This window comes from Sinocyclocheilus anshuiensis, unplaced genomic scaffold (genome assembly GCF_001515605.1).
Source record: "Sinocyclocheilus anshuiensis isolate Anshui unplaced genomic scaffold, SAMN03320099.WGS_v1.1 scaffold529, whole genome shotgun sequence".
In the NCBI taxonomy this organism is placed as follows: domain Eukaryota; kingdom Metazoa; phylum Chordata; class Actinopteri; order Cypriniformes; family Cyprinidae; genus Sinocyclocheilus; species Sinocyclocheilus anshuiensis.
This window is the reverse complement of record NW_015540872.1, coordinates 294,067-309,504: the sequence shown is the minus strand read 5'-3', so window position 1 is coordinate 309,504 and position 15,438 is coordinate 294,067. Positions and strand designations below refer to the sequence as shown.

General features: G+C 39.6%; 1 protein-coding gene across 7 annotated transcripts in view; it reads right to left on the bottom strand.

The window, feature by feature from the left end:
• Window positions 1–15,315, bottom strand: part of sox6 (SRY-box transcription factor 6) — a 166,644-nt gene extending 151,329 nt beyond the window's left edge. For 5 of the 7 annotated variants that reach the window (XM_016485751.1, XM_016485755.1, XM_016485756.1 and 2 more), the window contains exons 1-2: window positions 14,969–15,315; window positions 12,286–12,402 (exon numbers count right to left, since the gene is read on the bottom strand). The gene's annotated coding sequence lies outside the window, so the exon portion shown is untranslated. Of the gene's footprint in view, window positions 1–12,285; window positions 12,403–13,959; window positions 14,040–14,968 lie in introns of those variants that run through there. The other 2 variants (XM_016485754.1, XM_016485753.1) reach the window with 2 other exon arrangements.
• Window positions 15,316–15,438: the final 123 nt, after the last annotated feature.

The window sequence follows — 15,438 nt, the reverse complement described above, 5'->3', positions numbered from 1 at the left end:
CACATTTCATTACACCAAATACACAAAATAATGTTCTTTTTAGCAACATCATATGACCCCTTTAAGGATAAATAATTGAAATGTCTGCACAGCCACAGCAGATAAAGACAAAAAAATATTAAGATGAATTATGTAGATGCTGATCAAATCGTACTCATAAAACAATGAAAGTAAAATGTAATGGGACTGATAACTAAAGCCTGAAAACAAGTCAAAAAATGCTGGCACACTGATTAATGTGCTTCCTACCAATGGAAAAAATAATTCCCATACAGATTATCCCTTATTTCAATTCATTTGATTTTGTTTTTCAGACAAATATAAAAAGACAGGTCGTGCAGACAATCAGAGTGGCAATGCTTCGGCTGCCTATAATAAGCATTTAAATGCAAATATGTCTGATGCATAAAGAACCTGCAACTTCTGTCAGTGGCAACATAATCAACCTGCAATTGTCTCCTGACTCGGAGTCATTTCCAGTGACAAGGTCTAAGCAGCAAGCATCTGTATTCAAATTACCGCACTATTTAAGGCCGTACAGGGATATTTTTCCTACGGTAAGTCGTGCTGAAAGTCAATCATATGGTGAATTAAACCAGAATGGAATCAATTGATCCAGAAAAGATCAGGTTACAACCAGGCCCGGTGGTTATGTGCAAATTATTTGTGTTGTTCTTGTTCAGACGCAGGAGTGTGTGTACGGCAAAGTCCCATTTTTCAAATATTACATTTGCAATTGAACTGAAATCTTCACGGTTCGCATTCTCTATGAATGAGCAGAGACAATTTTAATGAAGAGAAGTGGTCAAGAACACAGATGAAGAAAAAGGAATTGTGTGCAGTACTCTCCTTCAGAAGAATAGAAGAAACCTAAGTTAAGTATGCCAAGAGAGGCCTTGATTCCCCAAGGGTGGGTTTTGTGGTATGTTAAATCTGAAAAATATTTCAGGTCTCGATATGAATGATGGAATAACAAAAAAGAGGTTACGACTCATCGGTACTTGCATTCTTCATGCACAAGTTCACTTTTAATTCTTTTACCAGCAAGCAGGGAGGAGCACATTGTGCTCTAGGGTTTTGACTGGTGGCTTCATGAAAATCCAGAAGCATTCTGCCGTGTTTTCTCAGGCAGAGCAAAGGTAAGAGCAAAAGTAAAGAAAAAAAATCAGCTTTTCTTTTCTTTTAATTTACATCTTAACGTTCAAGAGTATGAACAAATTCCTGCTCTAACTATGTTTGATATAGTTCAATTGGAGATCTGTTCTATGAAGAAGATAAAATAATTCATAACGCTTTTCATTTTTGCATACATTTTCTCTTTTACAAAGTCTTACAGCAAGAATGTCAGCATAGATGTAAATCTTCAACACTAAGAAAATCATTTTCCTTTTTATTTCTTAACAAATCACTATTAACCACCTTTCAAAAATCACCTCAAAATCCACAATCACTCAGCATATGCAAACGAATCCATTAATTACGAAAAATGTTGGCTTGAGAATTTTTCTACATTCTTAATTTTTTAGAGAGGAAAATGATTTAAAAGATGGACACAAATCTCAGCTGACAAGACCGGGAGTCGCTCTGTTTCTCTCTCTCCGCTCTCTCCCCTATAAGCTACAGCTTCTCAGACTGTACGAGAGAGAGCTCCTCTCTCTTCTCTGCGGTTCCCTTCTTCCCCCCCTCGGAGAAAACAAATGTAGTGTTTGAGTCACTGATTGGTGGTGTAATTGAGTTTAACACTCTTTTTCTGCAGGAAAAATAAAAAAGAGTCTTTGAAATGAGGAGGTCAAATTACCTCTCCAGTCGGGCAATAAATAAGTCAAACAAGGTAAGGGCTACTGCCAGCATATTTTAGTGCAGAATTCAATTAGTGAAAAACAAGAGATGCGTGGTTCTTCAGTTAGCTATTAGATGCACGTCCTTTCCCATGATGCTCTCATTCTGCACTAGGCAATCAGGCTGGAGTACACCGCTGATGGAGGACGGCTTTAAAGAAATCCACTCCGTTCCAGCTATCGTGAGGGGGCTTGGCGAAATTACAGGTCACATGACCAGTGCAGGCAAGTCGAAGGGTGAGATTATTGTTCCTCTTTCTATGCCCTCTCACAACAAGCCAGACAGCTATGATCTACCAAGCCTAATATTATTAGAAAGCAACGATCCAAATAAAAAGAGCTGAAACTGGTGTTAAAGGGATAGTCTGGCCAACAATTACGTGTCGTTCCAAACCTGTATGTCTTTTTTTTTTCATCTGAGAAACCCAAGATAAGATTTTGTGTTGTTTTGGACTGCATTAACATTCTTTGTAAGGAAAAAAATGAAATGAAATTAAAATAACTTTTAAGTTGAGCAGAAGAACGTTTTTTGGGGGGGGTAAACTATCACTTCAAAGGGACACTCTACATTAGTGACTATAAAGTCTAAAAATGGACAGGCATAGTGTGTGGCATATTATACATATTTTTTCCATTATGAAGCCGATATATGGAGCAGTTTCCATTGATTTTAGCATGGGAGTGCCGTGATGCACGTCAAGCGTGTACTTGACGGCGGTTGGACAATGTATAGAATTAGAAAGCAAGCTGGGCACACACAAAAACGCACATACACGAACCCACACTGCAACACACCCAACTGGCTACAATGTCGCCTTTGTGACATAATGCTCCTTGCACAGTGGATTTTTGGAAAATAATCCAACTTTTCCTATCCTACGTATCCAGCAATAACAACTGACATCACGGGTCCAACCATATGCCCTGTGGTGCTCGTGCACGTTTTGCATTTTCTCAGCACGTAGGGGGGTAAAAGAAACACTGTAAAATGGTTATTATATTCCAATCATGCCCAAAGAACCTATTACAGCATGGCACAGACCACATGAAACCTGAGGAACCTTGAGGAACACTGACGAACCCCAAAGCTCAAAACAACAGACAGTTGAAATGCTAACAAAAAAGGAGAAAAAAGGAAACTGAGACGAAAGGAAAAACTACCACCACGACCATGTGCATTTGTGAGATCTGTTTCTCTTATGAGAAACAGTTTTTACTCCAAGGTCTGTGAATGTGTGTCAAACACAGGTGCCGGGAATCTAGCGAGATGAGAGGCTCCCCTGGTGTTGATACACACACGCTCTTCAGCTCTGTTGGCCGATGATGGCGACATGAGGTTAACATTATCAGCGCTGAAAGCGCGACAGGTGGGTCACATGAAAGGTCTCTAATTTTCTCTCACTGGCGGGACACATGGTTCATATTATTCTCTAGAAAAGCTGACAACGCTCCAATGAAAATATCAGGAGACTTCCACCACCACTACTGTTCGCCACAGACTATTTTCAAATGTATCTTAGATTATGTAGCAATGTAAATTTTCCCTCCCTACTGGGCTACGAAGGGTAAATTCGGAGGGAAGCCGAAACGTAAATAAATAAATGTGGGGAATTATGGAGGCATGTGAGAAGGTGTTTAAGCGCAGGGGGGCGATGTGAATACAACAAGACACAAGCTAAACACACGATTGACTCCTGCACCTTCTGTTCTAGCTTTCTCGAGAGTTGTGTGCGGGGTCGACTTGATTAGCGCTCGCAAGATGAGGAACTCAACGAAATGTAGATAATTAGAATATAGAAATTAGCCTTCACCTGAAACATCTGCACTTCGCTGCTGTTTGCATGGCATATGTGTGTGTGCATGCTGAAAGAATCCCATCTGTATGTAATACGGTAAAAGTCGATGCGGCGCTGCTTCTATTTTGTGCAGCTCACAACAGAGCCGAGGCTCAAGTGCACAACAACACAGGCGTGAATTTTTTGAAGTGAGGTGAAAATACGACTCTTTTCTAAAGTCTGTGAAAAGGCTGCAAGATAAGCAGCATTTAGCCATAAATTCAGAGTCGGCCCTAAGCTTTTTTTTATGTATAGCTCACAGAGCGCAAAACCATGCCCTGCTGAAATCAAAAGCGGTAATAGTCAGGTTAGCCACTGTCATTCTAAGAGGGAAGTCGGTTGTGAAATTGTAAAATTGTGAGGCTCTCGCTGTCTATTTCACAGCCTACATTTTATGAACGCTCGCTGAAATGATTTATAAAATAGAGGCTATCACATGACAGCCAGTGTTTGAGGCTCACAGAGGTGTGGGGAGAAAAGGCTCAAGCAATCCTAATCTGCCTGCTGAAGACGGCCGCTAATAATACGCTCCTTTATCTCCTTTGCTTAAACAGTGCATACCTTGAAGTTCACAAAAACGTGTGATACTCATCGAGCTCTCCAAGCGCAACAGAGTGGAGAGAGAGCAAGAAAGAGAGAAAGAGAAAAAGAGACAGAGGACAAGGCCTTGCCATTTTCCCCTTCACATTCCTTGCAGATTCAAGTCCAATTTGCTCTGAAATTCCTCTGCATGCCAGACTGATAGAATACGAAAACAAGAGTCAAACTCTGTCCATTCTTCCCTTGTTTTCTCCCATTCATAATCAGCAGCCGTTGTACAGTGGCAGAACTAAATCAGACTCTTCAAACTAGAGAGCGGAAGAAATTTACCCTTGAGATATTCAGTTTAAAGCTTAAGTTAATAAAAAAAAAGAGTTGAATTGTGGCTTCAGTATATATAATACATAAAAATATAATTTGCACTCTCAAAAAAAAAAAGGTGGGAAATATTTAACTTTAGAGATACAGCCCCAGTAACTAGCTACTTTTTTAACATTTTTAAATAAACATCCTAATGTACTTTTAACTTCAAAACAACTATATAATAATATATTTTAAATATCTACTGTTGTGAATAGCACTGCATCACAGGGTTAAGAGCGAGACTGAACATTAATGAGCCGATATCTGTATGCATATTTTCTGCCCAATAGCTAAAGCTGAAAGGGCCCAGATGAAATCTGTGCGGTAAAGATGATATCATAGCATTGTGGTTGCACAGCAGTCTGGCAGACACATACCTCACTCTAGAGAGAGAGAAGAAAAAACAAAACTCTAAATAATATTTCTCCTTGCCGTTCCCATTTGAATATTCATCCCGTTTCCACATCCCCAGAAACTCTTCTAATCAGAGTCACTTCCCCTTTAATCACTGGGGCTGTAATTATGATTTGATAAAGCATTTTAGCGCACTCTTCAGTGTCACTCACATATCTATGCTTGGAATACCGTATTAAGAGCTGTCAGCCCTTAAGGGGAGCACTTCCAAACAGTGCTGATCCAAATATGGCAAACACGCCCATCGGCTCTAATTGAAATTATTACAGGTTTGAACATGCTAACGCTACAGCTAATGTTTCCCCTGAAAGCGCGCGAGTCGAGGGGAAAGCAATGCGTCTAGCAGACTCAACTAAGATTCCTCTACTTCCCTCTGATGTGCAGTAATTGTTTAAACCTGTGTGGAAATGACTGAGTGCCTTTTTTCGTCGTACGCCAACAAACAAAAAAAAAGAAAAGAGAAACAGCCCTGTGTAACACTTTCCTATTCTGCTTTTCGCTTTCTAATTCCGTCCAACACAAGGATTGAAGGAAAAGCCTCTCTGGTTCCATGTTCATCTTGGAAGAGCGAGCGTTCGAGGATGATCGTTGCCCACAAGTTGATAATGATGACGATTTAATTAGAAGCCTCTCTCTGGTCTGGAGTCGGCCCAAACTCCTCCACCCTGCAGATGGAACAAATTTAGCAACAGTGAAGAAGAGTAGGGCCATCTTTTGCTCCTTTCTTCCACCACTCCCTCCCCCCTCACAAATTCTCTTTCTTGTCATCTAAGTACCACCTCCAATCAAAGACAGAAAACATTCTTCCCCTCTGACACCGCACCGCAAGTCGTTCGTGCGCCATCATCACTCAAGCTTGCATTCCCTTCGTGCGCATGCGCCTCAATGCTCTACAATTACCAACATGTGGCGCATTGAAATATTAATATAATGCTTAAATAAAGTTGAAATAGCATTATAATAATAGAAGCTGCTAAAAAAAGGTCCAAGAGGAGAGGAGTGCTTTCAAGGTAACAGCGGGAGCAGCTCTCGGCTTCAGTACCAAATGGAACGAGGCGAAAAGATCTGGCTCTGGGACGACCAGTGTTGTGGAGAAAATGTCTCATTTGCATCCTGGCAGGCCCTGGGGGTTTAGTTTAGCCCTGTGTCATAGTTTCGGTTTCTTTCCTGCTAGAGAAACAACTTGTGCTATGAGTGAGCTCTTTTCAGCTGCAGGCGTGTGACGGAGCACTGCGGGACAACATGCCTGCCGGTGGAAAAAGGGTGGTGGGGCTGTAAACCTGCCAGGATCTTTCCTTATTCCAGCTTTTTGTAGAGATTGTATGTTCCTGAACGCTGGCCTGTGATGAGTGTTTTTGTGTGTGCCAGTGTGGGTATGCTGATAGATGTCAAAGAGGCTCCAAGGAAATGCATAGGAGGCAAAACCGCAAGATTTTCTCCATTATTTTAACAGATTTCTGCCATCCTATAAATAAAAAAAGATCACCACATTAGAGTTCACTTATTCAGCTTAATTTGGCTTTAGCTATAGACAGCTCTCTGACACAGCCCTTTGACACCGGCGACTACTCATAAGAAAAATTAGGACTTAAATTATGTTCGTAGCCCTTCCTGCCCAAAGATTTAACATGACAAACTAATGAAAAAGAGGGTCGTTTTTTTTATTCAATTTCCAATTTTTTTTTCCACTCCTCCACAAGAAAATATTCACTGTTTCCAGCCTGGTGTTTTCACTTTGGTGTGGTTAATATATCCTGGCAAGGCCAAAAAGAGAGAGAACGGAAGAGAAAAGACTTCACTTTGAATATACTGCAGGATTAAACTGAAGCCACACTAAGTTAAGGCATAAAAAATTACTTCAGTTCAATTTATTAAGTTCGAATTACTTTTTTTGCACTACACAAATTTTCAAGTCAGAGTTCACCAAACTGCAAAGAGCATAAAAAGCAAACAGCACGCATCAGTTGGAAACACTTACCATAGTTCATACGATCACACCGGTGTGATCAGTCTTGGCTGGTCCCTGAAGCGTACGATCACACCGGTGTGATTAGAACTTTCAGTGCATCACGTGATCAACTGCTGAATTCAAATCACTTGAATTCAGGGGGGAATCACTTTCAAACCAAGCAGTTTTCTGTTGGTGAACCCATCAAATTAGTGTAATCAATCTGAACATGAGCGACATCTGCGTGGGGAATTTTGTGGTACAAAATTCCGTACCACACAGATTTCTGCTGAAATGACTGTAAATGTGACAGCACCTTAAGCCGGCGATTCCATGACCCCTACAGGATCTTCTGAAACCCTCCTCACTCCATACAGTTCTGAGCAGAGACACCCAGCTCCACAGCCACATCGCTGAATTAAGACATCATGGTATCATTAGCTGCTGCGTCCCCTCACGTGGAGACCACTCAGACAAGCAGCTCTCTAAACTGTGAAGGCAAGAATGGCAGATCACGCTAACACACAGACACACACACTCTCTCAGAGTCATCACATTAGCTGCTGTCACCACTTGACCCATCATCAAAGGCTGTTCATGGACACATCCATAATGGTAGTCAAGTGCTTTCTCTCAGTCTGTCTGTTTGCTGCTGCACTACATCTAATTCCACTGACAGTCAGGTAGTAGCGCCTTTCACTTCTTCAGAAAGAAAGAGAGAAGGAGAAAAGTGAGCGTGTGTGTGAGAGAGAGAGAAAACACTTGCGGTTTGGTCTGCTGAAGCCATTTTCTCGTGACGCACATGTACATCGACAGCAGAGAGCCTTTAAAACTGAGAGCGGGTGCACATAATCGCGGAATAAGGAAACAAAAGGGGCTGGTTTCAGAAATACTTCAGTTGAACTACTGTCAGACACACAGCCACAGAATTCCTCTCTTCTCCTTACCAACCTCCTTTGTCACTTTAATTTGCTTCTGGCTTTATGCATCTTTCCATACATACACACACAAAATAACTGTGGGAGATGTGATTTTGGCGTCTAATTTTTCCACAAAATTTTCCAGACTTTCAGATGTCCTATCAACTAGCATAATGAGTCTGCAATTAGCTACCAGCTTCAGCATTTCTTCATTCTAGAAGATTCTTATTATCACAAAATCAGCGCTTAAGTGATTACAATACCGTTTAAGAAGACAGCAACAGGCTCTCTTTCACAAAACAGAAAAGTCCACGAGAATTCAAAGGCCCTTTTGTCTTGAGAGGAACTGTACTCTGAACTTCAGGGTGGATATTTCTTTAACACAAATATATCTATATATTATATGATTGAAATAATCACACTTTTCAGACACAACCAATCACATGTGTACTATAAGAGTAAGGTAGAGGGCAATTTGGCAGCTAGATCTTACTTGCTCACATCTGATCTAATGGCACAGCATTCAAAGTGGGCAGAGTCTTCTGCTGGGGGCCGTACAGATCCCTTTGTAATGGAAAACATAGCATTTTAGGTTAATGATCAATTATTCGCTACTACGAAAGGCCGGGATTATCACAAATCCTGTGCTTAAAAAACGCCTAGCTCGCAACAAGAGCCTGATTCCCTTAATCTGTGTTTGACAGTGATTTAGCTAACACAGTACACTTTCACCATAAGATGATGTAATATGAAATGTATGATCTGAACAAAAAGATTTACTTGGTTTTTAAAGCAGCATTTTTGTAAATAAATAGACACTAGAATAAAAAGTCAGTGAATTGGGTGTTTTTGTGGAGTTTCAGACATAAGCGTTACAGGAAATTACTAAATCTCAATTATAACAATTTAATGTTTATTAAATTTGCTCATCAATACATGTCATTCATGCCCCAATAAACCTGATGAAATCATCACCTGTGCTCAGAGTTCTTCTTATTAATAACAAAAAATGAACAAGACGCCAATGCAAAATCATAGAACTTTCCAGTTATTTTTACGATGCCTATAAAACACATCATTCAAACCTTTCAGCAACCGCAATAGTGAATTCCTTCTCAAAGTTTTTTTTTTAATAAAATCAAACACAAAACAACTGATCCACCATTCAGCAATATTTGCTACTAACTAGTTTGAGGATGAAAAGGGTGAAGGAAAAAAAGCAAGAACAATCGCGAGCAGAGAAGGACTAGTCCTAAACACTGAGTCCATATCAAAAGATTTATTCTCATTATTTATTCATGCACCAATTAAAGGTTAAACATGTGCCAAAGCCTGTGCGTCAGAGAGCAGCTGTAGCAAGCGAGAGGGAGCGAGAGGAGGCCACAACAAGAAGGTTAAGGAAAAAGCAAACTAACTTTGTCTTGAAATGGTTTTGGCCAGGAGACAAGCTCTCCGCAAAAGAGAACGGACTGGCATAAACATTTGTACAAAATTATAAGTGCATTTGGAGACGCAAGCAGGAGTCAACCGCCTGCACACAGTTCCCCGCGCTCGCTCTCTCCCAGCAAACCCTCCACCCCAGAGCGCGTGTGTGTATACAGGCTCCAAACCACTGCATTTTAATTACTGCCAGCAAGCACAGCAAACCCCTTTGAAATGGAAATGGACCCAGAATCTTCCTCTGCACCGCAGAAATCTTCTTCTGATTTGAAAAAAAAAAAACAATATGCTACACCAGAGCCTAGACCTGATAATGCTGATTATAACCACCAATAAAGCCAGTGTCAACAACCTCACGCTCCCAGAGATCCCTAGCATTAAATCTACATATTCATGCGTGCTTATACAATAGAGCTATAGGAGATAGAATGGTGGAAAAATATTCAATAATGTCGAAGGTATATTTGTCATGCACCTAATTTCACATAAAGTGTCACGCTACATCAAGTTCAAGACATTTTGATTCGAGCAATGGTGTGTATTGATGGGATACATTCAAAGAGCAGCTCTATATTGTGCTTGCACATCCAGTTATCAGGCAAATGCTGTGAGAAGATGAGGAAAAGAAAGCATTTAGTAATATTTCAGAGTGAAAAGCTTCTGTGTCTCTGCTTTATTGTGCAGCATCAGGCCGTAGGTGAACATGTGTTTTCAGTAGTGGGCAAAAAGCATGCCCTTCGTTTACAAAGAGTGTCCAAGACACCTTCAATTTTTTATTCTCACGTGATTAAAATCTCTAGACCTGAGGTTGCAAAAGGGCAAAAAGCATAAAACATTGTAAGAAAAAAGGGGCTTTTCAGTGTGGACTGTCGCTGAAAGACACGGCCATCTGTATTGGCGTTTCACAAGGCCTCCTGAGCTATAGCTTCACTACCTTTTTTCAGACGCAAGACTGCAATTTGGGCGTGTTGTTAAGCCACAGATAAGTATAGGTTGGATAATTTGTACTTGTGCTGGATGAAAGAAATACTTAAGTCCTAATGTTAAAGGTCTTCACAAGACTACAAATCTATTTATTTACTATCTGTCATTTGATTGTTACAGTTTAGATTTGATTTCGGTGTGTCCAGGGTCAGCATTCCTGCCTATGTAAATCATTTAATCATAGAAGATACTGGATGCCCTGGGGATCTGGAGCAGCTGTCAGCGTGCCATCTTCATTGATGACAATGGATCTGTCATTCTGTAGGAATGCAGCGGACGGCTGCGAGAAAAAGCTGCATGTACTGCATGCATTGAAACGTCAGCATGTGTATAAACACAACCAGTTATGAAAGTGATGCTTGCAAAAAAATATATATAATAATAATAATAAAATCATGCCTTAAGTACCGTCACTCAGGATCTGAAAATCACATACAAGAAAACGCCACCTTTCTTGTGTCTTCCTCACTTTGCTAATTAGTAGCCTAAACTTACTATAATTAAAAGTGCAGCAAAGCTTCAATAACACATTCCAGAAACTTGAGAGATTCTGTCACAAAAGGGAAAAAAAAGCCTTCTAATAAACATGTTGCCATCGGTTTTGATCATTGTTGAAATATTCCACAGCAAATTAGCTAACACTTATAAAGACAGATGTCACAACATGTGCTGCCACATTTCCTCCTCATGCATTCCTCCCCTACGGCTGGCGTGCTGCTTACCTTTACCAGGCCTGCTGTTGTTTACCTCCAGTGTTGTTTATCATTAGGATTCTGCTGGCACTGTTCTAACCCCTCCAATACAAGACACAGCCAGACGAGATTTACACCTGAGCATCTTACACTACCCTCAACATGCTTCTTTCCACTAAATACTAAATATAATACTGGCTTACGCACTACTACATTACAAAAATAAAAACTAGAGTATTATAAATTAATAAGATGAAACATCATTTTGAAATAGAAAATTGTGTCTGATAAGAATGTGATTGTTCGTGGATAAACTGCTTGAGCTCCAAAAAAATAAAATAAATAAATAAAATAATCGATACACTTCTCTCACCGTATTTTCAAGATATATATTAAGATGTATAAACATAATTTAAACATTAAAGATGTATTGCTGTACTAAAGTGAGAAACGATAAGTAAAGTCAAATTAGGTAATCAAAACTGTAAATACTAAACCTTTGCAATCAAAAATAAATAAATGCCAGAGCTGTTTAAAACCACTGAAAACAGATAAAAACTCAAAATTGCTGTTAGGGAAATCTGAGACAATATTTCACAAGTACTAAAACATATGGCAGGCAACCTCTGGAAACAACAGACTGTGGCACATGAAAGAGAATTATTCAAAGTTCATTTACTGTCCAGATTTTAGAAACTGATAATGCATTCGACTGATGTCTCCAAAGAAGCAATCACAAGTCCCTTCATAACAGAGATACACATATGCAGCTGAACTTACAATAAGCTGCATGCAGAGAAAAGCTATTCCCTTATTCAAAAAATAAATACATTATTAATAATAATAATAACAATATGAGTATCTAATAAAGAGGTGTGACTTGTATTATGTACCTAAAAAATTTGAAGAACCCACAAAACACATTCCGTGAGGGGAAAATGTTTTAGCAAAACAAAACAAAAAAAAAACCTGAATGCATTTAAAGATTAAATTAAGTGCATTTTGGTGGCATGAAATTACAATCACTCAGTCACTGCTTAAAGTCTCATACTGACTCTCTGCAACAGTCACAGTAACAATTTAGATTTAGAGATAAATAGATTCAATGTTTCAATTAAAAAAGGAGAACTATCAAGATAATCTAAAACTAAAATTAATCTGGATGAGCTATAAGAATGAGTAAAAAATAATAATAATACAGCCCAACTTCACACATTTCATGTGTTAAAATACATATTCCAGCTGTCAAGATCTATTCAAATTCAAGCGAGACAACGCAGAACAGAATACGGTCCAAATCTCTGAACTTACTGGCACCATAAGCGTTCGTCTGCGATCTGTCGGTATCTGCTCGCCGGATCCAGTTAGGAAATGCTCTTTGCTTGCACAAAACCACAAGTTCCTCCCCAAATCCACGGGCAGAAGGTCCTGAAAAAACAACAACAACAGAGATCGACATTATCTCAAACGCTTTAATCCCAGGGAACATTAAACCGCGTTTGTCTGTGATATGTAATGAAACTGCACATAAACCTTCATTCATACTTCATTTCTGTCCGCAGAAAGAAAGAAAAAAAGCATTCGGGAACATCCAGCATGTGCATGGAAAATAGGGTTGAATGAAAACAGCGTTTAAACTTTAAACAGAGACCCGTGAAGTTTACAAAAAAAATAAAAATAATAATACCTTTACGCGGATGCGTACATTTGTGGAGTGTGTTAATAATAAAAGAGAAGGGATTTTTTAAAGGTTCATACCTTTAATATTGTATTTGCAAACAACACGTTTGATTGATTTTTAAATTTGGATGAATTTACAAACGTGATCATGGTTTGTCTTTTCAATGCATGACTTTAGAATAAGTAAATAAACGTAAGGGATAGGCAACAGGCACCCTTTCTCAAAGGCAGTGAATAAGTCAGTCTCTATTGAGTGAAGCATATCCCTGTATAGCAATCAGGACAATGTGCTAAACTGGCAGTCTAATTATAAATGTTCCATTGGACTCCAGTGCCATCTTACCTTATGAGGGAACAGCTAACAGCAACTGCTCAAAACAAAATGCCATTACGGGCTCAACTTCACCCCAACAGAGGGACAAGCCAAGGGGATTGTTTTTCAAACAGCCCCCTCTCACTTAAGACAAGAATGTATTATTAGACACCCGGTTATTCTTACAGACTGGACACAATTTCAGGAGAGAAAAACTAGCAAAGTTAAGCTGTGTTTAATTAAGGTGTCGGGTTGCGTCCCTGCGCGAGAACAACACAGCTTTTGTGTTTCTGCTCTGACGTTTAAAAAGCAAAAAAGGAGGAGAGTGTTTGGCTTTCTAGCGCCGGAAAGGTGTTTAACAATAAGTAATGTATGTGTTTTCATTTTTGTAATATTTTAAATGTCCCGTTTGACGTGTCTGAGGTGCTTCAGGAGTTTTTCAAAACCTTTCAGTTCCGTCATACGTCGGCGTGCTGTGTTATGTTCCGTATTAAAATATTATCGCATCTCGTGCAGCAGTCGAAAAGAGTTTATCTGTGTCTATGAGGCTCTACTTTTGGGAAACACCCATGCGATGATGGGCTATCTGTGTCCCACAGACTGAGTTCACACACATTGTGCTGCATTTGTCCTCTCAATAGCCTACCTCGTCACACTGTTTCTGGAAATCTCAAAAGCATCATGTTGCACAAAACCAAAAACAATTCAAACTAATTCAAAGATTAATTAGAATATAATGGAAAATAAACGTTACATGATTTTGCTGAGATTATTTTGAATAGAAATTCACTGTAGATGTCATTTTAAACATCTCTCTAATTTAGCTGTTTAAAGTAGCCTATTTTCACCTATCTTCTTGGTTTTAAAATAAAAGCTATAAATAATTAAACAAACGGCAGATATTTTAATATGTGCCTTAATCGCTCAAAAATAAAATTTTACACATTCTGATCAAATAAACAATCACGTAACAATTTCCGGAGTTCACTTACTTTCAGTCTGAATGCAGTGTTTCAAAGCACCTTTTTTTTTCAAGCTGGGAGACTAAAAGGAGTCTGCTTTTCCAAGTTGCTTATTGTCTCTAAATGGATCAGCTTTGGATGAGTAGCCTACTTCATTTTAATTTATGGCTTATGCATTCTTCAAAGGTCAATATGCCTGACCTCGAGCGAAAGTTGAGAAACAATTCCCATGCTTGCGTAAGAACAATTTTGCCTTCAAACTATTTTTCTTTAAATCACCTCTCTTACGGACAGGAGATGTATCCAATCTTAAATGCACAACGCGTATCTATTTTTATAAAACAGAAACTTAAAACGACGTTGAATCGGATTCTTGCCAGTACTGTTCCTATAGCGGCGCTTCTCCCGTTGTTGTCAATGAAGAGTACCGCTCTGTGGACAAAAGTGAAATTACCTCCTGTGCAGGGAACTTATCCGCCGTCCGGATGACAACTACGGGCTATCTATTACTCAGAAATAAACCTAATTAAATAGTACCGCATCCGGAGTAGGCTAATAATCATACAGACATTGTTAGTAATTAGACCTGCGCGCATAATTATTGTTTCCGTTCGGCGCGTGCGTTTGTGAGCAAGTAACACTAGGCAATAGTTCAACAGCGGACAATGAAGTACAGACAAAACATTATAACGGCTGGGATAACATACAAGAACCACTTGGATCATGTCTGTTGAACTTTTTTCTTTTAGTCGTCGAAATTGTTCCAGGTTTTTGCGAAGAAAAAAGCTCCTAATCGCTCCTCGTCACATCGGTATACGGAGTATCACGCGTCACTCTTCTCTGAAAATCACCGTCAAGACAAGTATCAATCCTGGACAAGCCAAACGTTTCAAACAGTTTGGACATCTCATGTAAAGCTTCTGTCATGGAAACCTGAATGTATCAATGCTGCAGTGTTACGACGCAAAATGACGATAAACGTAACATGACGAAGACACATGAAATCACGGACGACAGGTTACCAATGCTAAAAGTTTACCTTGATGTGAGCAGGGTACCAAAACAAGCGCTCGTCTTCGCCGTATCCCGTTATTGGTATTGAAACAGGTTAAAATAATGTACACTGATGTGTGGTAGCAGAGAAAGAAAAAAAAACTGAAGTGTATCGCTTCCACTGACCGTAGAGGGAATCCCGCTTTGGCTGTATGAAGTTGAACTGTCAAAACTGCTGAGAGCAGTTATAAGTAGCCTATATTTATCGCGTTTTTCCTCTCTACTCTAAACAGAAGCGACAGAAGACGATGGTTACTGCTGTCAATCTTGGCAATCAATGCAAGCGGCCATGTCGCAAGTATTCAAAGCATTTCCCGTCGTGCAACATCAGAAAGTGAGTTGCCAGGGCATTGATCTGAGGAGAGGCAGGGCTCCCCTCCCAGACAACACATGAGAGAGAGAGAGAGAGAGAGAGAGAGGGGGGGAGAGAGAGAGAGAGAGAGAGAGAGAGAGGGA